The sequence below is a fragment of the Mustela nigripes genome, chromosome 7 (genome assembly GCF_022355385.1).
Source record: "Mustela nigripes isolate SB6536 chromosome 7, MUSNIG.SB6536, whole genome shotgun sequence".
Classification (NCBI taxonomy): domain Eukaryota; kingdom Metazoa; phylum Chordata; class Mammalia; order Carnivora; family Mustelidae; genus Mustela; species Mustela nigripes.
In genome coordinates, this window is record NC_081563.1 from 39,252,437 (window position 1) to 39,277,929 (window position 25,493).

General features: G+C 45.0%; 1 protein-coding gene across 1 annotated transcript in view; it reads left to right on the plus strand.

The window, feature by feature from the left end:
* Positions 1–7,594: 7,594 nt before the first annotated feature.
* Positions 7,595–25,493, plus strand: part of CD8A (CD8 subunit alpha) — a 33,608-nt gene continuing 15,709 nt past the window's right edge. Inside the window, exon 1 of the mRNA XM_059407739.1 lies at positions 7,595–7,683. The gene's annotated coding sequence lies outside the window, so the exon portion shown is untranslated. The remainder of the gene's footprint in view (positions 7,684–25,493) is intronic.

Sequence of the window (25,493 nt, forward strand, 5' to 3'; positions counted from 1 at the left end):
TCCCGTAACATCTGCGGGCCTCAGCTCCGTCCTGTGCAGCAGCAGTCTCTGTCTCTCTGCCTTACTGTGGGGCATGCAGATAGGAGGGTCTGAGACCAGTGCTGGTTGCCCCAGTCGGCCCTCCTCTCAGCGGGAAGCAAGGGTAGCCAATTCTGGGTGCCAGCCTGCAGGTGCAGCACCCAACAGCACAAGTTCAAAGGAAGAAGGGGGCTCCTCCACCACCCCCTCCCTTTCATCCTTACTCATCCCCACCCCGGCCCCCACAGCTTGTGTCTCTCTACCTGTAGGAAGTGGGCAACTTGTTTTCACAAAGTGATCCCCGGTCCTGTGTGGGCTGCAGAGCTGATCGAATCTACCACCCAGTCAAAGGAAAAGAGAGAAAGAGCCCTGTCTTCAGAGGCCTTTCCAGGTGTGGAGGACCAAAGAGATTTCCTCCACCACTTCTTGGGAAACCTCCCCAGATGCGTCACTCACACTCCTAGCTGACTGTGACTCACGGGTTCCTGGAGACCCGCGGGCTATCTAACTGGGTGCCTCAGCCCAAACAGAAGGAAGCCACGTCCCCCAACACCAAATCAGTTTGGGATTCACAGACACATGCCTGTCCCCTGCCCCCGGAGCGGGGCTGGGGGGGTGGTTCTTGTTATGCTGAACGCCTAAGGGCTGAAAAAGGACTCTATTCCTGCACAGTTTCGTGGGCTTTCCTGGATCCTGTTTTCTCCCCCTCGTTAAATACCTTTTATGTGCAAGTACCCATCTTGAGCTTAGCTTGGGCTTCAGAATTTGAAAAAAAAGTCCATGTTTCCTTTCATATATATATATATATATATATATATATATTTAAGATTTTATTTATTTATTTGCGATTGAGAGCATGCGCAGTGGACGGGCAAAGGGAGAGGCAGAGTCCTGGCTGAGCAAAAAGTCCGATGTGGGACTCGATCCCAGGACCCCAGAATCATGACCTGAGCCAAAGGAAGATGCTTAACTGCCTGAGACATCCAGGTGTTCCTTTTCATATATTTTTAATTGCAGACTGTCCCCTTTGACAAGCGAGCTCATCACCTGCCTGCTCTCCGAGGTTAGTCCTCGTCTTCTTCAGGCTTCTCCATGACAGTTCGAAGGTATTTATTCTGGGCACCTTCTGTGTGTCCTGCTGGCCCTGAGCTGGGACCGGGGGAACCAGAACAGACACAGCCTGGCCTCCTGGGTCCCTCCTTACTGGCCAGTCCCTGATCTTCTGGGGGGGACCAAGGCCTGTGGGAGACCTTTGGCCCCATCCTGCCTCCCACATACACAGTCAGCATTCCTGAGCCTCGAAACCAGAATCTAGATGAATAAAAGAGGAAGCAAGAAGCCCACTTGTTGAGCTAGGAACACAGCCTACCCTTGGCACCCCCTCAGCCCTCTCCGCCGGCTCCCCCACCCAGCCTATCTGGGCCCTGAGGTTGTGAGGACTAGACTTAGCCACACTTCTCAGTGTTTGCTTTGACAGGTACAGTCAACCAACACCTTGGAGACCATATGCCCGACAAACTAGTGACTAACTGAGCACCTATAGAGTTCTTGGCACCAACGATGCGTTCAACAGACACTACCCCTAACTCCATAGGCACAAAGCATCGTGGGGGACATAGACACAGGCCCAGCACTTGTGTGACTCCAAGAGCGAGTGCCCTCGCCGACCCAACCTTGTGCCAGTCCTGGACGGATGGTAAACGGGTGAACAGGCAAATACCCATGTGATGTTAACACAAGCAGAAGGCACGAGTTGCCACCCGACAAAAAGTACTCGGCTGGGGGCAGAGTATGAGGCCTTTCACAGTAGATTTTGTGGAGGTCTCTGCGGTTGGGTGGGGACAAAGTTAAGAGGGGAAGATTTGAAGTGTTGGTGGGGAGGCGGAGGCCCATCTTCCCCAACACAGCCCTCCACAGCCCCCCGTCAGCATCCTGTGGGCCAAAAGCTGGTTGCCTGGCTAGACTTGCTGTCTAGGTCTAGCCTCGGGCCAGCTTTTGGCCCACAGGATGCTGAAGGGGCTAGGCCAGGCCAAAGGGAGGCCGTGGCTCCTGTTCCTCTGCCCTCTACCCTCACTCCAACCTGGGGTCCTGCCATGCCTGGGGAGCCAGGGAGGCCTAAGGAGCAGAGAGCCATGGGAGGCTCGCCCAGCACAAATGAGAGGACTGGCCAAGCCTCTGGGTAAGCAGGGCAGGACAAGTTGGGGGTGAGATGGGCCTTCCTTCTAGCCCACCATTTTCCCCACCGCCACGCTAACACTTCTGGTTTGGGACGGGGACAGAGGACGACTTTCACAGGGCAAGCAGGCCTTCGTGGAAACCCTTCCCTAGGGCACACTCAGAGCCCACCTGGCCAGAAACTCAGCCTCCCTTCTCTCATGGCCGACCTTGAGGTATTGGGGTTGAAGGAGGAGAGAAGGCAGGCTCACTGGGGCTCTGATGGGAGCCAGAGCTTGCTAACCGTTCTCCACATCTTCTCGGGCCGCTGTGGAGCTTAGCAGTGGAAGAGGGTGACACTGTTGGGATTTAATCTGTGCCTCTTCAGAAGGAGTGAGCCCCTGTGTGTTTGCCTCGTAGACGGTTCCTGATTATTGTGCCCCACAGGGCCTTTCAGGGGACAGCTGTCCCACAGTTGAGCCTGGACAGCCACGGCTGATGTTAACTCCAAACCTCCTCACTCTCCTCTCTGCCCTGAGATAAATGAAGCCCTCTGAGTGTGTCTGCGTGTTCAAGAGAGGACAGTTGATTCACAAGGTCTCATCTGTCCTGCCATGACCTCTACACCAGTTTCATCTCCAGACAATGGGTGGTGACTAGGTCAAGGTTAAGATTACATTTTCCAGGAAAATGGAAATCTGTCATTTGCATCCAGATGTCCCTGGGTAGGTGAAAACAGTCAGAGTGACAGCCCTCAGTGCGGAGAGGACGTGGACAAGGGCACTCACGGGGGTTGCTGGTGGTATCACAAGACACTACAGCTGTTTCCCTTTTGGAAAAATGGTTTGGAAGTATCTAGTAACGTCTAATATAAATCATATATTCTACCCCAACAATCCAGGGAATACACCCCCATAAAGTAATTATTGCAAAAGAGTAAGTATACTTACACGTTTATATACTTATACATTTCTCTTGAGACACATAAAAACTGGAAACAACCCCCAGTTCATCGATACGCAATTACCAAATAAAATGTGATCTGTACATGCCCTAAAATAACATCACATGGCCATCAAAAGAATGACTCAAGACAATGATTTCGTGAGATTGCCAGGAATCCCTAGGGAGGAAAAGGTGGAAAAGGACGAAAATTCTCCTTCAAAGCAGAATTTGAAACATGAGCCTATTTTTTGTAAAGCAAGTGATCACCCACGGAAAACCATGTACATGTCTCGGGCTGAGGGTACCCGAGCCTATGATCATGCAGATGTCACCGTAGAAGGAGATGCGTCTCACCGCCCATACTGGGCATGAGCGCTGGGCAGCAAATATTCCCCTGGAAAAGGAACCAGCTTTCCTGAAGTAAGGATATATCGAAACAAAAGAATTCCTCCTTTTTTTCCTATTCATTAACTTGATTGCTAAAGTTCAATTTTATAATACTCTGAAAAGCACCTAAGAATCAATATTTTTATTCATTTGCACACTCCCTAATTTCAAAAGGGACTTGGGGCACGTGACACAGCTACACACACAAAGGGAACAGTACAAGAAGACAAAGCAGCAATGGAACGGGGGAGTGGGGACAAAGCGGTGGCATCCGGGTGGCGTCAGCACCTGTCAGTGTTCAACACACATTTCCTACTCTAGCTGAGCCATTGGTAGGTACCACATGAAGACTTGATGGTACCATGCCCTTCACCTTGCTTGATGTGTTATCACCTCTTTCTATTTTTAGTTTTCCAGTCACTCCAGGTAATTTATTTTCTCCTCTCTATTTGCCTAAAATTGCCACTCACCACCCCAGAGCCACTGTGCTGCTCTGGCTGTGGGTTCGTGTGTCACCACCTGGCTGCCTGGTTGGTTATGTGAGAGCACGCAATTGCCACTCGTTCAGACTTTTTTTTTCACAGAGGTAGAATTTGTACAGTAGCTAGACCTATTGTCCGTTCCTACACTTCAAAAAAGTAGCATTTCAAGCATAGGTACAATGAGGTCATTGATTTACTTGGGCATGACCCTGTGGATCATTTTATTTATTTGTTTGTTATTTAACTAATTTCTTGAAAAGCACGAGATAATATTTCCTTCTTCTCCCCAGACTCTTGGTTTTTAATTTTTTTCTCAGGGTCCTAGAACTTGGCTGGTTTCTCAAAGCGTCAGAATCCCAGAAGCGGATCTTCAGTTTTTACTGTGACCCCCTCCTGCTGCTCTCTTCTCCTCCCCCCACACCCGTCCCTTCCGCCCCAAGCCCTCCCCCCCGCACCCCACCCAGCAAGGGAAGGGGAGCTGCAGTTTTCCCACAGGCTTTGTTACTGGTCACCAAGGTTTTGAATTCTGGATTCCTCTGTCCTCACAGTAATGTCCTGTGTTTCCCATCCTTAGGTCCTAGCAGAGGGAAAAAATGCAGAGATAGAGGAATGTGACTGATCCAGCTTTTTGGAATCAAGGTTTTCTTTCTCAAAGGCAAAAGCCTCTTCCTCCCAAAAAGGTTATCAGCTACTAGACACATATGGACCAATTTACAATCACTAATTCTAATAATTAAAATGAGAATAGAACCCACTAGAATATTTGGAGTGCATGACACCAGTAGCATTTACATACAAGGGGAAATAATGGATTATATAATAAAGGATTAACATAATAAAGCGATTACTGGTTAGCTACTTGAAAAAAAAATTAAGTTTTCACACTTCACATCTTACGTGGAAAGAGAGTCTAGGTGTCTTAAATAAGTGAATACTTTAAAAAAATATACTGAAAGCAAGATACTAGGAGGTCAGTAATTGAGTGAATAATAAACTAATAAAAATAAATATGAACTTGTTTCTAATACAGATCAGAACTGTTTAAACAACAAATTTTTAAAAAGAATGCATTTTTAAAAGGCAATCTACCAGATAGATTATCCCAAATATAATATTTCAGATAGATGAGAGTACTGATAATGGTGCCACCATTGCAAAGGGCAATTTAGAAACAGGTATCAAAAGCCTTAGAGTTACGACTCTTTTTTGACCCAGTAAATCCTCTTCTATCAATCTATCGTGGAAAGGTTACTATGAGTGTGCAACAGAATTATAGCGACAAAAATTCGGGGCTCGATCTCATGACCCCGAGATGATGACCTGAGCCTAAGTCAAGAGTTGGAAGCATAACCAACTGAGGCACCCAGGTGCCTATAACTTTTTTAAGATTTTTTAAAAGATTTTATTTATTTACTTGACAGAGAGAGAACACAAGTAGGCAGAGAGGGAAGCAGAGAGAGAGGAGGAAGCATGTTCCCTGCTGAGCAGAGAGCCCAGTGTGGGGCTCGATCCCGGGACCCCGAGACCGTGACCTGAGCTGAAGGCAGAGGCTTAACCCACTGAGCCACCCAGGTGCCCCACCCATAACTTTTTTAAAACAGTAATTCCTTCCTTGTCACATTCTCCTCATATATATTTTTTTTTTCAAAATTGAAACTGCTTTATAGTTTTGTCTGGCTGTACATGTAACACAGAGATGCGAGTAATCCACACGCATGAACACGAAAGTAAAAGTCATCTATGACCTGCCGAATATCACAGGCTCATCATCTTCGGCTGCTCTGGGGCTTTCACTGTGAGTTCAGGGCCCTTCAAAAGGCATCTTAACCTTCAGAGGCGAGCTCATCCAGAGCATCTCCTGAAGCTGCAAAATCTCCAATGAGGTGAGCAAAACAATCATCAAATAACAAACGATAAACATAAATTTTAAATTTCCAAAATCTAGATGAGATGATCTACTTTGTTTATCTATTGTCAAAAGTTGTCTATGGGTCTGACCATACACGCACCCATGTTGCACACGTTTCTACTTGTTCCCAGAAGAGGGTAGCCTACATCCAGTCTCACCAGAAGTTTTAAGTGACCAGATGACCCATATGTTCACACATTGTTCATTAACGTTTGCTCTCACTTGCCAGCCACCACCGCTATTTCTCAAAGGCTTGTTAAGTGCTCATTAACATATGGTTTTACCTGCCTTCTCTCAGTTAAGCCCTTATGCACGTGTGCACTCTTGCCACTGTGCAAGCGGGATGCCAAGTCTAAGCATCACCAAGCAACCAGGCTATAAAGCAAATGTCGGGGATAGGACTCTTCTGAGTCCCGCCACCCAGGGATACCTAGTGAGATGTCCTGTGACCACACCTGAAGCCGTGGGGACAAAAGAAAGGGCAATTTAATCCTAGGTCCTGCAGAAGCTCAACTAGTCTTACCACCATATGAAGCCCCAGAGCTCATGATTGTTTCAAAATAGCCATGCTGTGGGCTCTTTCTTTACTCTGGTTGTAACAGAAGCAGCAGCAAACTGCAACCGAAATGAAAAATACGAAAAATTTTTTGTGACTGGTAAAATCTGATCCTTTAGAATTCAGATCTCTATGTTGGGAAAAGAACTTAGTCTCATTCAGCTTCCAAAATAATACTTGAAGACCCTCTAGGGCAGCCCTGCCACGGGCTCGTCCTCCCCACATTTAAATTAATGAATCTCACATTCTCTAATTCTACCAGGAAGTGTTTTTCTCAAAGGAAGTCCCTGAAAGCTTCCAAGAACCCCTCCTAAAGCAAGTCTACTCAATGGCTTACACGACTGCAGTTTTGAGTCACTAGTGTACCAAGATGAGCCTTTTGCTGCCACAAAATTCAAAAAGATATCCACGTGTGACCATTTCCGTGACCAGTTCTCAACTGTCACTCCATCCCTTTCTAGCCCACTTGAGGAAACCTACCAGATACAAGTAAGCAGATGACACTCTATTTTATAGGAATAGCCTTGAACCTGCTCCACTTATTTTAAGGAAGTGGGTTATTTCTAATTGCTACATTCACAGCCAGCAGTGACGAAGTAACATATCCATACAGAGAAGTTTAAGAAGGTATGACAGGGAATGCCTCTCTTCCTGGGTCATCTGCTTTCCCAGAATGTCTGTTGCTGCCCCCTGGCCCAGAACCAGCACCACTTTTAATGGTATCATTACGATCAGCGTTTCCTGTTTCCTCTTCATTTACAAACCCACAGATATCACAGATTCTCAGAATATTTCATTGTTTGCAAGAAAGTCACTATTCTAGAACTGCTCCTTGTCTTGTTTTACTTTGTTTATTGGAAGGAGCAATTTGGCTTTCTAACTCCATCACCCTGCCCCCCAACTGGGGAGGTGTCGCTGGCTAACCAAAGGGGCAGGTGTGACCTGCCTTCATTCCCAAGACGCAGATGGACTCCTCTGACAACAAGGGGCAGAGCTAAGAAGACAACAGGTCTTGCTGCCTGGTGCTGCCTGCACAGCGCTCCCCCACAAGACCACACTTCCTTTCAGTCTTTCGGGGGTACAATAATATAACATACATGAGACTTTCTTAAAAAAACCACCTAAAAACGCAGGTGTCTGAGTCGGCTTGGCCTACAGAGTTATCAAAGCTTGGAGGAGCTGTCTTGGATGTTTTTTCCCAAAACTCCAGCCATCAGTATCCACACATTCAGGTATGTGGCTCCTATTCATGATTGAATTGTGCCCGGTGTCCCTTCCTTGAGGACAGGGGCTGCAGCTGCTCTCCACGGTGTGTGTGTCTTTGGGGATGGCTGGCACACACATGCTGAGTCACCCAGCCTGATAGAGTCAGGTAATGGTGGTAAAGGGCAGGGATGGATGGGCTGGAGGTAAGCCCCTAGGAAGGGAGAGGCCTTCTCGGGGATGCTCCCACCCCTCTGTTTATGGTCCGGTCTGCTGACCATGCAGACTTGGAGGAGGCAGGCAAGAGCAGGACACAGCACTTTTCTTCTCCCGCGTTGCTTCTGCATGAATTTCGTTGGTTTCCTTCCAGAGGTGTTTGGCCCCCAAGGAATCAACCAATAGGAGGCCAAGTTGGCTGAAGCCCAGGCTCCCAGGGCTGGGGTCTCTCTCAGAGACATCCTTGGGACATCCACCCGGCGCGGGGCTCTTCCCACTTGGGATGTGCTGGGTGACGCCCGCCCGAGGAGGGGTTCTCTGAGTCTGGTGTGATCACAGCAACCGCAAGTCAGCCACAAGCCTCTGTTTGTGCGTGCCTGGGGTTTGCTGTGACAGTTACAGACGCCGGGGCTCTGCTTCAAATGGGGTCAGGTTGAAATGCACAGAGAATCCCGGAATGTGGGACATTTTCCTGAGGGAGTCAAAGGGAATAGACCAAGGAAGGGCCTGAGAGGAGTTGATGTGGGTGATCCCTGCCTCCCAACAAGCTCTGCTGGGGAGTCAGGCAGAACTGCCATCACCCCAGGTCCCACCTGCACACCTGCCCTTTTATGTGGGGATGCTATGTAGGGCAGCCCCTCTCGGCTCCAGCAGTGCCCCCCGCACCCCTGCTTCTCCCCACCCCACTGTTTGGGCCTGAAAGAGCAAGTTCATTTACAAACACAGACGCAGTGTCATCCCGGCTCTGTCCCTGGACTCCTCCGCCTGCCCACAGCCTCCTTAAGCTCTGTGGAAGGTCAACACCAATAGGACCCAAAGAAACTTCTCAGACCTTGGAAACCCAGGCTGCAGATTAATCCTCAGGAAATAAGATGCTCATGTTATCCACACTATTCAATATTATTATTTGTGTATTTCAGAAATACCGAAAGCAACCTAAATGATTGATAGTAAGAGGCAATTTTCATAAATTGTGGTTCGTTTACTTGGTAGATGATTATTCCAAGCTCAGAAATGGAGCTTATAAAGATTTCGTAAAAGACTCAGACTGTTTATGCAAATAATCAAGGAAAAACAGGACGTAACATTGCATTTGCAGGAAGTCAGGTCAACACAAGGGTCGGGAAAGAAGCACAAGAAAGCACATTCGAGCATGCTCTGGAGAGACCAGAATCTTCTTGTCATCATCTGTGGGGGCCTCTGCTCCCCCCTTTGCTCTTGCCAACACCCACAGGTCTCTCTCTCCCTTCGCTGGGCCCCTTCTTCAGGCCCCTGCGAGGGAATTTGGGGGAGGGAGGGATGGAGTCAGACGTTTCTCTCTTCCTGTTTGCTCATTCGGTGACAGGCTCCCTCCTCATTCTCTTCCTTGCTCCAAGACCTTGGGCGATGGCTTCTTGCTCCCAGGCCTCAGTCTCCACTTCTGCAAATTGGAGATGACAATCGCCCTCCTGCCGTTCAGCAGACACTGTACACACAGCTCTATGGCAACCGCGAACAAAGACATAGACCCGAGTGGTAGACGCGGGCATGGGCCGTGCCCATTCAGCTGCCAGCAGCCCTGAGAGAGGCTGCCCTGAGCGCGGTGTTGGAGGAACGGGGCTTCTCGGCGTCCCCGGCCCAGGAGGTCATGTGCATAAAGAGCGTGGCCGTCAGTGGCTAGCGTGAGGTATTGGCATGTTGGCTGCGTGCTCCCTTCCTCCTCTCAGGGTGTGCGGGATCCCTTCCAGCTCCCCACCACACCTAGGATACACTCCGACTGGCTCCCCAGTCACCACAGGCCCCTGTGCTCAGGCACGCGCGCGCACACACACACACACACACACACACGCACTATGGAAGGCCCCTCCCCTTCTTTCTCCCTGGACCCCCAGGGCTCCTCCTTGCAATTCCTCCCAGCTCATTCCCCCACTCATTCAGAAGACCCCATGGGGTTCCCAGTCCCCAGTCCTCACACTCTGCTGTTCCTTCCTCTCTGATTGCCCTGTTACCTCTGTCCCACCACGCTGTCAGCCTCGGAGAATACACGTGTCTCTTGAGCATTGCTTAACCACCCCCCAGCACAATACAAACTAAATAAATGAGCAAATAAACAGTACGTCTGAAATGAGAATGATTCAGGGCCTTGGTCCTTATCCTCAAAGAGCTTTAAAAAGTGGTTGTGCTTTGCCCTGAGCATCAGTCCCCCAGAAGGGAAGTGAGTTATTTTTAAGCCTTCCATTTGTAAAAGTAATAGATCTGCGGTGCTACCCATTACAAGAATTAAGACATTAGCAAAAAGAGCAAGGGAAAGGAATCTTGATGCATTTTCTTCTAACTTTTTTTAGATATTACTTACATAGTTGTAATCACATAGAATGTATGTTCTCATAAAGTCTCTTCTAAGCCATTTTTCTTGTTCCTATAAAGTTCTCATAATTATAATACTTCAAATCTTTAATGTTTAAAATTGCTAAGTGGATTATCATACTTTACTTAAGTAATCTGTTACTTCAAGGATTTCAATTGTTTCCAACATTTAACATCTCTGTTCATACCCTATTGTACTGAATCAAATATTGATATCTACTGGAGAAATGTTCCAGACTAGAATTACTGAGCACGTGGGTATAAACATTTTATAGCTTTAAAATTTTTTTCCAGACCACCAGCATGTCCTGGTTTCACCCCACGTTCACCCACAACATGTATCACCTTTTTTTTTTCCTGCCAGGCTATAGGTGGGAAATATTTTTTCAGCATTGTATGGTAACCTTGTGTTGGAAGATTACTACATTTTTTTTAAGACTTTCTTTTTTAGCGTGGTTTTGGGTTCACAGCAATATTGAAAGGAAGGTACAGGGATTTCCCATACACCTCCTGCCCCCACACGTGCACAGCCCCCCATGATCAACATCCCCACCAGAGGCTACATTTGGTACAACTGATCGACCGCCACAGGCATACGGTTATCACTCGGAGTCCACGGTCTGTGTTCAGGTTCACTCCTGGTGTGCATGCTCTGGGTTTGGACAAATGTGTGATGACATGTCTCCAGCATTACAGCGTCCTGCAGAGTAGTTTGCTACCCTCAGAACCCCAGTGCTGTTCATCCCTTCCTGCTCCCTAGACCCTGGCAACCATTACCCTTGACCATCTCCATAGTTTCACCTTTTCTGAATGTTTCATAACTGGAATCAGGGAGTATGTGGCCTTTCCAGGTGGGCTGCTTTCACTTGGTAGTGTGCCTCTAGGGTTCCTGCATGCCTCTCCATGGCTTGATACATGCCCACACATACCAACAGTTATTGATCCGTTTGCCTACTGAAAGACATCTTGGTTGCCTCCAAGTTCTGGCAAAGCTTCTGTAAATATCTATGCAGGTGTTTGTGTAGACATGACTTTTCAACTTCTTAGGGTAAATACCAAGGCATGAGAATGTGTTTAGTTTTGTAGGACCCTGTTGAATTGTCTTCCAAAGTGGCCATGCCATCTTGCATTCCCACCAACAATGCTTGAGAGCTCCTCTGTCCCACACCCTCATCAGCATTTGGTGTTGTCAGTGTTCTGGACTTTGGACATTCTAGTTGGTGTGTAGTGGTGTCTTGTTTTAATATGCATATGTCCCTGATGACATAGGATGCAGAGTGTTGTTTCTTTTGCTTCCTTGCCATCTGGATATGTTGGTTGGTGAAGTGTTAGCTAAGATTTGGGCCCCTTTTACTGAGTCGTTTGTTTTCTTATTGTTGAATTTTAAGAGTGTTTTGTAACAGCCTTTTCTCCGTTATGCCTTTTGCAAATATTTTCTCCCAGACCGTGTCTTTGTCTAATCACTCTCTTGGTGTTGTTTTAGCTGAGCAGAGGTGTTTAATCGTAATGAAATCCAGCTTATCAATTCTTTCTTTCATGGGTCACACCTTAGAAGAATGTTGCATTTTAAAACTCTGTGTTTCCCAAGGGGAACATCTTTCCTTGTAGTGTGCAGACCTGCCTGCTGTGTGACAGAGCTGAAGTAGAGAGCTTATGCTGTAAACAGGGCAGGAACTCCAAACCCTAGACAGGGTACCTGGTTCATTTCCACCTGTGCTTGGCGGCAAATCAGGGCAGACTGCTCGGAAGCAGTAACCGAAGCCCAATTCAACACGGAGCCATGCAGGGGCACTCAAGGCTGCTGGGGAGAGGCTCCTCATCAAGGCCACGGCACACATACTGTCCAGAATCCACGAGGAGGGCCAAGGCTCCACCAGCCCTCCAAAGTGTGAGAGGAGCAGGGCTGGAAAACCCCAAAGGATAAAGAAGGCAGGACAGGATGGAGCTAGGGAACTAGGTGGTGGGAAGGCAAGAGAGCAGTGTGCAGCCCTGCCAGGAGGACCACCTTTTAGAGAGGACTGGGTGCTGTGGGGGCCTCCCCACACTGTGGCGGGGTTTTGCTAAAAGTGAAACTGTAATTTTCCAAGAGTTCTAAAGGGGTTTGCCCTGGGAGGGAAGATGTTCCACTTGAAGGTCCACGCTGGCTTAAAAATAATCCCCCCACCTGCTTTCTGCGACGAAGGTCCTGCTACAATGGCCCCAACACGTCCAGTATCCCAGCCTGGGCCAGGGTGCGAGGGCCCCTTATGTCATAACTCAGGCATGCCTGACAGGACGAGACTCCATCTGCTGCCTCAGCACAAGACAAGCAAGAATAATAATGCCGTCCCACGCTGAGGGCTCCCAGGCACCGGCACCGGGTCGTGAGAGGTGCGTTCCCTTTCTGGCTTACTTTCCTGACAGGCTAACAGGGTGAATGGTAGTAACTGACCCCTCTAACAGGTTAGGAAACTGAGGCCCAGAGAGGCTCAGCAGCACGATGGAAGTCACACAGCTTTTACGAAGTCGCAGAACTAGGATTCAACCCCCAGGGCAGCCTGAATCCAACACCTTACCTACTCCCCAAGCTTGCTGGGCATCACAGAGCTGTTCCTCTAGACATTGAGGAACAGCGAGCCCATGCGTTTGGAGAAACACTTGGGGGAATAAGTGTGTAACCTGATAAAAAGTCTGAGTTTTTGGATTATTTGAGGGAAAAAAAAAGGTAAGCCCTTTCAAATCAGGTAAACCCAGCTATACAGAATGTTTCAGGGGAAGGGGTGAGGCTGGAGGGCGGAATCCAGAGTCCTGGGGACAAGACCGCCTGGTTCAATGCTTAGGGCAAAGCCTAGCATCCTGGGATCCTACCTGATCTCAGGCAAGTGACCCTGTCTACTGTTTTTCCCCGTGTTGCTGAGATATAATTGATATACAACATTCTATTAATTCCAAGGGTACGACATAATGATTTGGTATTTGTATATATCATGAAATGAGCAGCACAGTAACTCTAGTTAGCACACATCATCTCACATAATTATAAATTATTTTCTTGTGATAAGAACTTTCAAGATCTATTCTCTTAACAACTTTCAAACATACAACACGGTATTGTCAATTATAGCTGCCCTTGTGTACATTGTGTCCCCGGAACTTATTTATCTTACAACTGGAAGTTTGTGTCTTTTGATATATGGGTTTGTACCCTTGTGAATAAATAGAAAAAATACCACCAACCCATTTCACCACCTCATACAGTATTTGTCTTTCTACATTTGCCTTATTTCACTTAGCATAATGCCTTCAAGGTCGATCCATGTTATCACAAATGGCAGGATTTCCTTCTTTTATTTTTTTAAATTTTTTTAAAAGATTTTATTTATTTATTTGACAGACAGAGATCACAAGTAGGCAGAGAGGCAGAGGCAGGCAGAGAGAGAGGAGGAAGCAGGCTCCCTGCTGAGCAAAGAGCCCGATGCGGGCTCGATCCAAGGACCCTGAGATCATGACTCTGAGCCGAAGGCAGCGGCTTTAACCCACTGAGCCACCCAGGTACCCCAGGATTTCCTTCTTTGAAATGGCTAAATATTTCACTGTGATATATATATATGTAGATATGTCTATATCTATGTCTGTATCTAATCTATATCTATATCTATAGATATATCTCCATTCACCCATTGACACTTAGATTGCTTCCATATCTTGGCTATTTTAAACAATGCTGCATTGAATGTGGGAATGTCGATACCATTTCAAGATAGTGATTTAATTTTCTTTGGTGTATATATACATACGTGTGTGTGTGTGTGTGTATACAGAAGCATATGCTAAATATAAATATTATACCAAACATATATATATATATATATATATATATATACACCCAGAAGTGGAGTTGCTGGGTCATATGGTAGTTCTATTTTTAATTTTTTGAGGAATCATTATATTGTTATCCATACTGGCTTCACCAATTTATATTCCCACCAACAGTACACAAAGGTTCCCCTTCCCCACATCTTCAGTAGCATTTTTATCTTTGTCTTTCTGATCAGCACCATTCTAACAAGTGCTAGGTGATATTTCATTTTTGATCTGCGTTTCCCTAAGGATTAGTGATGTTGAGCGCCTTTTCATGTAACTATTGGCCACCCAAATGTCTTCTTCGGGAAAATGTCTATTCTATTCTCTGCCCATTTTTAAACAGGATTGTTTGTTTTTTCACTATTGAGTTGTATGAGTTCTTTATATTTTTTGGATTCTAGCCCCTTCTCAGATAGATGGTTTGCCTGGCTGATTTCAAATCGCCTAAAGTTTACCCTCACTCAAGGCCAGAGAAGTCTGTTTCATTAACCTTGGAAATTCTAGTACTTTATTTTATTTATTTTTTATTTTCTGGAAATTCTAGTACTTTAAACAGAGCCTCGAACATAGCAGATGTTCATTACATGATTAGTCTATTAACCTTCTAAAGAGGACAGAATTTTCAAGTACTTTGTTTTAAATTATTAAATACTTCGAATATAAAGAAAAGCACTGAAAGTCCTATAGTCGATGCCCAGGATACAGTTTAGCCTTGTCAGATTTACACAGTTTAACATTTCGCCAAATTTTCAGTTTTTTATCTCAAGATGTAAAATGTTAATACTTTACCCCCTTCCGCCCTCCATTACCGCTCGTCACCAAAGGAATCCTCACCCCAAGTTTGTGGACTCACCTGACCCCACTCAGGCTTTTGTATTTTTATGCTCACAATACCTTTCTTCTATAGTATCTATTTATAAACAATAATGAGAAGAAATAATGCAGACCATTATTTGGCATGTGATTTTATGTTTTATAAATGATGCCATATTGTACATACACTTTGAAAATTCGCTTCTTTTCTTAGAACGGCGCGTTTTGAGATATATCTGTGCTGATGTCTGTGGACCCAGTTCGCTCACTTTGTTATTTAACTTATCACGATTTATTTGTCCATTCCTTTATTATTCGATATTTAAATTAATTCCAATTTTTTTTATTATAAATTTCCAGTTTCTGTTGTTATTTTTGTGAACATTCTTATACTTCACAGTTTCTCTGAGGAATGAACCTGAAAGCACAGGTGTTGGGATTGGAGAGGGAGGGTGGATTGAGGGAAAATCGTGAGAAGCTTCAATTTTGCTAGGTTTTGCCGAATCAACTCCAAAGTGGAAGCACCAATTCACATTCCCATCAACACTGCCTATGAGCTCTTGGGTCCTCTCCTCATACTGGATATGAATAGTCTTGTTAATTTTTGCTAATCTGGGTATAAAGTGATATTGGTTGTTTTAATTTGCATTTTCCTTATCCACTTAAGGTTTAGTATCTTTTTATATGGATACCGGTTGGCTCATGTACTTAGTTCTTCTTTTTTTTTTTTTTTAAAGATTTTATTTATTTAACAGACAGAGATCACAAGTAGGCAGAGAGGCAGGCAAAGAGAGAGGAGGAAGCAGGCTCCCTGGGACCACGACCTGAGCGGAAGGCAGAGGCTTTAACCCACTGAGCCACCCAGGCACCCCGTACTTAGTTCATTTTTAATTGAGCCACACGTCTTTCTCTTTTCAATTTGTAATCATCTTATATATAATGGATCATGATCTTCTGTTGCTTCTATGCATTGCAATTATCTTTCCTTAATCTGAGATCTGTCCTTGAACTTTGTACTTACTAGTTTTTGTCCTACATTCTTTTTTTAAATTTTGATGTGATATATCATCAGACCTTTATGGGTTTTGTTTTTATGTCTGGATCAGCAAATCTTGCCCTTATCCTATGTCATTAAAAAATATTGTTCTTCAAAAATTTTAAAGCACTTATTTTCACATTTCGCCTCTCTCCATCAGGGATATACTTTTGCGAATGATTGGAGATAGAGGTCAAATTTTATATTTTTCCCAAGGAAAGCCAATAGTCACAGCAACATGACTACCGATGGGTACAACCAACTCGAACATTCTCATATATATTTTTTCTGGGTCCTCTACTCTCTTCTATCACTTTATTACTATTAAAATTACTATAGTTTATAAATCCTGATATTTGGAAAAGCAAGTTCTCCCCTTACCCATCAATGAAATTACCTTAACTTTTTTTGCCCCTTTAGACTTCCACTAGATGTTTATAATCAGTCTGTTAATATCTAGTAGACCTTCAGAGTACACAGACTCTGCATATTAGCTGGGAACACTGATATCTTGAAGCTGTGTCTTCATATCTAATATGGTTTATCTCTGAGAGGAAGTTTTTGTCAGAACAAGTTCATTGATGTCAGGGACAGACTCGCTTGTCTTCCAACCTGAGATGACAAGACCAACCCACCTCACAACTCAGGTGGGAGAAATTTTAAAAGCATGATGAAGTGTTGGGACAACCTGGGTGGCTCAGTTGGCTAAGCGTCTGTCTTTGGCTTGGGTCATGATCCTCGAGTCCTGGGATCAAGTCCCACATCGGGCTCCTTGCTCCTTGGGAAGCCTGCTTCTCCCTCTACCCCTCCTCCACGTATGCTCTCTTTCTCTCTCTCTCTCTTTCTGTCAAATAAATAAGACTTTAAAAATTTTTTTTTTTTAAAAAGGGATGAGGATGTCTCTTGCACATACACACCCTTGCACCTTCAATCCCAAACGTCAGGGAACTAAACTGCAAGTCACACGCTACTGAAATTCACCTTGACTAACTATGGGATGAAACCCACGATGACGCCTCCTTTCCCAAACGAGATGAACTTGCTTATTTTGGCAGCATAATTACAATAAGTGATTCAGTGTGTGTGATTTCCTCCTTTTGAGGAGAATTCAGAAGAAACAGAAACTGCCTCTTCTGGCTTCAGGCTCCTAAATTAGTTGAGGGTGGATCCTCTTAGGTGCCCTAGGCTTGTGGAGTGCTACAGTCCTGGCTCCTTCTCTGTAAGTTGACACAACATGGAACTGGTCAACTGAGTCACAGAGTAAATCATCCATTGTTCTTAGCAAGTAACTCACAGCCTGTTGCCAATTCAGGGCATGTACTGGGCCCTCCTATCCTGTGCAGGGCCCCAAAGAGAAGGCATTTCAGTAATCCCCGCCTCATGATGCCCACCTGCAAAGTACAGCCACACTGTGACCTCACCACAGCTGCTTGGCCCCAGGGTCCCTGAGGATCAGCAGCAAGATATGCAGGTCAATGTGAGTGGATCTTTCCCATTTTTACCAGAATCCCTCCCCCTCCCCTCAGTGTGTTCCAGCTCCTCGCCCCCATCCCAAGTCCTAGCTCTGACTCTAGGTGAGTCAGACTCTAGGTAAGAGACTCTAGCTCTGCCCTGGTGAGCGGTGTCCCCTGTCCCTGTGACCTACAGAGTGTCCACCTTTAGTAAATTTGCCCCAAGTCCAAGAGGCTGGGGGAAAAGGCAGCGCTGGAACTGGAAAGTGCTCAGAGACATGGCTGTTCTGGCATCTCTGGCCCAGGGATCACTGTGGATCACCAAAGGTATGGTTCACTCACTTCAGTGTTATTCAGGCACATGCTGGAAAAACATTGAGAAATAGTTACTGGATGCCACGGGGCAACAAATAAAAACAGTTACATATGTGATAGATATTAATCCAACCACATCCGTAGTCACTTTCAGTGGGAATGGTCTAAATATACCAACTAAAAGACAGAGTGTCAGTATATAAAAAACAAGATGCAAGCATATACTGTCTACAAGAAGCCTAAAGGTAAAGTCCAGATAGGTTGCAAAACCATGGGAAAAGCTGTATCATGCTAATACTTACCAAAAGAAAGCTGTTTCTTTTAGAGTTATATTAACTTCAGATAGGGCAGACTTCAGAATAAGAAAAAGTCTCAGGATTAAAAAGGGGCATTACATAATGTCGAAGACTTAAAAATCTAACATGTATGCACCTAACAACAGATTGTCAAAATCTGTGAGATAAAAACTGATCTGACGGCAAAAAGACAAATCCACCATTGTTGGATATTTCGAATCTTTGATAAGCAATTGATAGGTCCAGCAGGGGGAAAATCAGTAATGAGTTAATCAACATGAACAGTACTACTAACAAACTTGATTTAGCTGACATTTATAGAATACCCTATCAAACAATAGCAGAATACAAAATGTTCCCAAGTTCACACAGAATATTTCCCAAAACAGACCACATTCTGAGCCATAATGCACATTTAACAAATTTAAAAGAATAGAAATAATACAAAGCATGGTCTCAGACTATAATGAAATTAAGCTACAAATCAGTAACAGAAAGATATCTGGAAAATCCCTAAATATTTGTGAATATTTGGAGATTAAACAACAAACACGTGAGTCAAAGAATAAATCTCAAAAGAAATTTAAAACTAATTTTGAATGAAATGAAAATGAAAATACAGCTTATCAAAATGTGTGGGATGGAGCAAAAGCTGTGCTTTGAGGGAAATCTACAGCATTAAATACGGGTCTTAAAAAGGAAGGAAGATCTAAAATCAATAATTTAAGCTTCCACCTTAAGAAATGAAAGAAGAGCAATTTAAGCCTAAAACAAGCAGAAGAAAAGAAAAATGAGAGCAGAAATCAATAAAATGGAAAACAGGGAAACAATAGAGAAAATCAATAAAGTTAAAAGGTGGTCTTTAGGAAAGATCAATAAAATTGATAAATCGCTAGCCAGGCTTATCAAGAAAGAAAGGGAGAAGACACTGATTACTAATACCAGAAATGAAAGAAGGGTTATCTCTACTGATCACGTGGACCATAAAAGATACTGAAGGTATATTATAAATGGATGGGGCCACTTGCGTATGACAGACTGGACCATCCCTCATCTTCTTAATAATCCCGGAAAAAAGCAATGAGTTCAGCTTCCTATATCTTACTTCCCCTCTATCTCCACCAAACTTTCGTTACCTTAAGGACAATGAAAGAAGAATCTATCAATTCCAGAAAAATCATGTAATCTCACTGGGCATCACTTTCCCCCATATTTCAGCCCAATTACCCTAAGATCTCACCAATCTAAAAAATGCTTTTTAAGCAGCACACACACACACACACACACACACACACACACCTCAGTTGTATAAGCCTGAGGCTCCACAGTACCTCTACCTGGTTTGTGTGCCACACTGAAAGTTCTGCTTAGGACCACAGGCAGCAGAGAGGGAGAATTTGTGGTATCTGGTTTGATGGGCTGGATTTTTATTTTTTTTTTTTTTGTCAATAAGGTGTTTTGCCGTAGCATAAACATAAGCATAATTCCTAGAATGTAAGACTTGAAAGAGATTAACCTCTTCACGTTACAAGTCAGAAAACAGAAGTACAAAAGGACAAGTACAAACTACCCACATACAACAAAGACAATAGTCATCGTAGTTGCAGGCAGAAAAGCAACCTCAAAAAAAGCAAATTTTTTCACAGTATCCTGCTTCTTTTTTTTTTTTAAAGATATTTATTTATTTATTTCACAGAGATAACAAGTAGGCAGAGAGGCAGGCGGGGCAGGGATGGCGGGGGAGGGGCATTGGGAAGCAGGCTCCCTGCTGATGTGGGGCTCCATCCCTGAGATCATGACCTGAGCCAAGGGCAGAAGTTTAAACCACTGAGCCACCCAGGCACCCCTGCAGTATCCCATTTCTTATCTTAAAAATAAAACTGTCCTGCTTTTGGCTTTGTTAATTTGACACCTGCTGTGGAGTTCAGTGAAGTTCAGTGAAGCAAGCACTCCCATGTGGCAGCCAACCATGAGTGTTTGTCAAGTCCTTTAGAGGCCAATTTGACTTTTGATGCCATTTCCCTCCAAAATTCAGACCAAGAAAATAATTTCTTCTTTTATTTTTTTTTTTTTGAAGACTTTATTCATTTGAGAGAGAGAGAGGAAAAAAAAAAAAAAGCGGTGGGGAGGGACAGAGGGAGAGAGAGAGAGAATCTCAAGCAGACTCCACACTGAGCAGGAAGCCTGACTCAGGGCTCAATCCCAGGGCCAGGAGATCATGACTGAGGTGAAGGCAGACGCTCCACCAACTGAGCCACCCAGCACCGCAGGAAAATAATTTTTTTTTTAAGATTTTTTTTTAAATTTTAAAAATTTTATTTGACAGAGATCACAAGTAGGCAAGGAGAGAAAGGGAAGCAGGCTCCCTGCTGAGCAGAAAGCCCAATGCAGGGCTTGATCCCAGGACCCTGGGATCATGACCTGAGCCAAAGGCAGAGGCTTCAACCCACTGAGCCATTCAGATGCCCCCCTCCCCAAGGAAAATAATTTAAAAGCCAAAAAAGATACATATGCCAATTTGTCTGTTTGCCATTGTAAGAGCCATGTGCTTTTCACACTATACAGCATCACTTTAAAATATGGAAATAAAATGATTAAAAGATATAAACATCCAGTTATCAGATAAATAAGTTCTGGGTAATGTAATATACTGCATGGCGACCATAATCAACAATACTGTTGTACGTTTGAAAGTTGCTAAGAGTAAATCTTAAATGTTCTCAACTTGCACAGAAGAAAATGTAACTATGTGAAGTGATGGCTGTGTTAACTCTTCTTATTGTGATAACCATTTCACAATACACATATCAAATCATCATATTGGACACCTTAAACTTATACAATGTTACATGTCAATTATATCTCAATAAAGCTGGAAAACATTTTAATAAATAAGTAAAATATATAAAGCACAAACTATTAGGAATATAAAAAGGAAATATTAAATCCACATAGTTTGACAACTTATAGTTCTTTCAGAAAGTAGCAGATCAAATAGATAAAAATAAAGGACATAGTAGTTATGGATAACATTTGATGAAGCTTCACCTAATGTATAAGAATTTTGTACCCAATCATTCATTCAACACCATGCTTAAAGTAATTTACAAAATCAATCACCAATCAAAAGCTCAAAAAATTCCAGGAAACTTAAATAGGGGCCACATTCTCAGACCACTTAAAATTAAAAATAAATAAAAATAAATTTAAAAATAAAATTTAAAATGAATCTATCCACTTAAAAAATTGTTAACCCTTTTTAAGAACTCTCAGGGTAATTAAGAAATAAAAATTGAGATTACATACTATTTAGAAAAAAGAAAGAATTAAAAAAAGAAATTACGGGCACCTGGGTGGCTCAGTGGGTTAAGCTGCTGCCTTCAGCTCAGGTCATGATCTCAGGGTCCTGGGATCGAGTCCCGCATTGGGCTCTCTGCTCAGCAGGGAGCCTGCTTCCTCCTCTCTCTCTCTCTCTCTCTCTCTCTCTGCCTGCCTCTATGCCTACTTGTGATCTCTCTCTGTCAAATGAATAAATAAAATCTTAAAAAAAAAAAAGAAATTACATGCTATTTAGAAATCACTGTATCATAATGAACAAAATAGACACACCCTAAATGTCCAACTAATTGGGGACTAATTGGGCAAAATATGAGCAGACTTTTATGCCGGTATCAGGTGAGATTCATGACAATCATGTTATAAAAGAAATGTGTATGGCATAAGATTTTTAAAAGCAGGCTAGAAATCTGAATAGAAAATATGATGAAAATGATGGGGGGAAAATTTAAAAGACACATCAGTACAGGCTTAGAACACAAAAAGACAAAAAATAATACCAAAAGAAGAAGAAGAAGAAGAAGAAGAAGAAGAAGAAGAAGAAGAAGAAGAGGAGGAGGAGGAGGAGGAGCAACTATTGAGAGTGATTATAGTTCCATATTGGCACGATGGGTGATTATTTTTCCTTCCCTTTTCTATTTTCTATTTTGCAAAATATTTGTAGCCTGGAAAAGAAGGCAAAACTTTTTAGGTTAAATATTGATTGTATACATCTGTGGTAAAGAGAGATTTAGGGATCTGCCAATCCACAAATTTCGTGCAGCAGGACACGCCCCCCCCCCCCCCAGCCCACCACAGACACACTGCAGCCCCTGTCCCCCGGGTCTAATCAGCTCTGGATCCACGCGAATAACAATAAACGAGGATTCCTGTCACCAGAAGTAACAGACTGGGCCTAGTGACGTGTTAGTGGCTGACAGCATGACGCATTTTGACCATGGGGCTGGGCTCCAAGCACCGCCTTCCAAGTTAGCTAAAACCGAACGCGGAATGAAATCAATGGAAAGGCCAAAGGAACCTCCCACCTTAGTGCTCCGAGGTTTCTCCCACTCCCACACCCGCCCGAGCCCGGTGGTGCCAGCCTGCACCTGCCGCGGGGTCCCATCTCCGCACAGCGACCTCTGCGTCCCGCACGGGAGGCCGGGGACCGGATGCTCCATCTGCCCCAGGACTCCCCGAGCACCCCCCCCACCCCCCGCCAACACACCTCCCCGCTCCACAGACCCCATCCACTTCCTGCCCTGTGCTGCCCTCTTCCTACTCTTCCCCCCACCCACCGGTCCAGACCTCCTCTCGGGGCTGCATGTCCCAAGGAGAGAGCGAGAGGATCCCCGCCCGCGGCTTCTCCGCGCCTCGGCCATGCCGTCCCCTCCGGGGGACCCCCGGGCCGCGACCAGACCACCATCCCCCGGCTGGGCCTCCTGGCTCCTGGAAGGGCCCAGGATCTCCGGTCCGGCCCACCAGGATCTTCAGTCGGTCCCTTTTCAGGATGGAGAATGGGGAGAAATCCTAGCCTGGCCCAAAGAAGAGGGGTTCTCAAATTGGTGATTCCTACCCTCCTTTGAAACGTTGACATTCTAGCTATTTCTAGGGACGAGGCATTGCACAGATGGCTTAAGACTAAAGGTGGCAAGCACTGGAGGCGATTAACAGTCTACCCAGGTATCTCCCCGCCCAACAAAAGGCCAGAAATGCCATCTTTTTTTTTTTTTTTTAAAGATTTTATTTATTTATTTGACAGACAGAGATGACAAGTAGGCAGAGAGGCAGGCAGAGAGAGAGGAGGAAGCAGATTCCCTGCTGAGCAGAGAGCCCGATGTGGGGCTCGATCCCAAGACCCTGAGATCATGACCTGAGCTGAAGGCAGAGGCTTTAACCCACTGAGCGACCCAGGTGCCCCCAGAAATTCCATCTTTAACTAGTCGTTTGGTCCGCTGTAAAAAGGCAGATCCCGCCCCCCCCCCCCCCCCCCCCCCCCCCCCGCTCTCCTGTAGTAATCCGGGTCACCAAAGAAAAGTGGGGCTGGAAGGAGCCTGTAAGAGGACTTGGGAGTCGGGGTGGCGATCTTGAGAAAGGCAGGGGCGGGAGCTACAGCCGCGGGATTACTGGGGCTGGGTGGCGAGGTTCAACGGGCGCGGGCACCGCGTGGCTGGGCAGGAACTTGGCACCTGCTTCAGTTTTGTTAGTGGTCCAGCGCCGACTGATTTCGGATTACCCCCCTCCTCCCACCCCTCCCCTCACCCCTCCCCCCACCCCCAACCCCAGCCCCAGCCCCACCCCAACCCCCCCAACCGGGTGGAAACTAGAGCAACATCGCCCCCTGCTGGACCCAGTGACCTTGAGCTTTCATTCAAGGTGGGAAACCGGTGGGCCTAGTGGGGAGTGAGTCGCAGGTTAATCCCCGCTCAGGGAGGGCCTCCCTGAGGGACTTGTAGTAAAATGCGCACCCTTCTGGAACTTCTGTAACATAAATGCTTTCGACTAGGTCTTTTCTGAGTTCATCTCCAACTCTACCTTCTAGATCCTTCCTCTCTGCTTCCCCTGCCGGAGGCCCTGAGCGCGCTCCCCACCCCCACCTTGTGGTCCTGTCCACCCCACTATGGCAACCCAGTTTCAGCTTCTGTGCTGCGCTGAGCTCTGTGCCCTACAGGGGCAGGGGCATGAGGCCAGGACCCGACCATTATTTTTTTTTCTTTTAATTAATTAACATATAATATATTCAATTAATTAACATATATTATTAGTTTCAGAAGTAGAATTTAGTGATTCATCAGTTGTATAGAACACCCAGTGCTCATTACATCATGTGCCTTCCTTAATGCCCACCACCCAGTTACCCCACTCCTCCACCCACCTCCCTTCCAAGAACCCTCAGTTTGCTTCCTGGAGTTCAGCATCTCTTACTTAACGGTTTGCCTCCCTCTTGATTTTCATCTTATTTTATTTTTCCCTTCCTTCTCTTATGCTCATCTGTTTTGTTTCTTAAATTCCACATATGAGTGAAATCATATGGTACTTGTCTTTCTCTAACTGACTTATTTTGCTTAGCATAATACCCCCTAGTTCCAGCCACATCATTGCAAATGGCAAGATTCCCTTTGTTTTTTGATGGCCAAATAATGTTCCATTGTGTATATATGTATGTATATACCACATCTTCTTTATCCATTCATCTGTCAATGGACATCTGGGCACTTTCCATAGTTTGGTTATTGTGAACATTGCTTCTATAAACATTGGAGTGCAGGGGCCCCTTCGGATCACTACATTTGTATCTTTGGGGTAAAAACCCAGTGGAGCAATTCGTGGGTCACGGGGTAGCTCTATTTTCAACTTTTTGAGGAACCTCCATGTTGTTTTTCAGAGTGGCTGTACCAGCTTGCATTCCCACCAACAGTGTATGAGGGTTCCCCTTTCTCCACATCTTGAAAGCATCTGTCATTTCCCGACTTGTTAATTTTAGCCATTCTGACTGGCGTGAGGTGGTATCTCATTGTGGTTTTGATTTGTATTTCCCTGATGATAAGTGATGTTCAGCACTTTTCTTATGTGTCTATTGGCCATTTGGATGTCTTCTTTGGAGAAATGTCTGCTCATGTCGTCTGCCCATTTCTGGACTGGATTATTTGGGCTTTTTGGGTGTTGAGTTGGTAAGTTCCTTATAGATCTTAGATACTAACCCTTTATCTGATAAGACATTTACAAATATCTTCTCCCATTGTGTCGGCTGTCTGTTGGTTTTGTCGACTGTTTCCTTTGCTGTGCAAAAACATTTTATCTTGATGAAGTCCCAATAGTTCATTTTCACTTTTGTGTCCCTTGTCTTTGGAGACGTGTCTAGCAAGAAGTTGCTGTGGCTGAGGTCACAGACGTTGCTGCCTGTGTTCTCCTCCAGGATTTTGATGGACTCCTGTCTCACGCTGAGAGGTCTTTCATCCATTTTGAGTTTATTTTTGTATGTGGTCTAAGAAAATGAGACCCTGACCTTCTAAAGGGCCCACTGTTTCTTGGGGTAAGAGTGGGAAGTGTGCTGGCTACCCTGTTAAGGGGCTTGCTATGCAGAGAAAAATGAATTCTGTGGGAGATGGTGGGAAGGCTTCAGGCTCTGGATCAACCAGGATGGATATTTTAGACTTCTGCCCGGGTTAACCCAGAAATGGTGCTGAATGAGCAACTGAGAAGGGAGT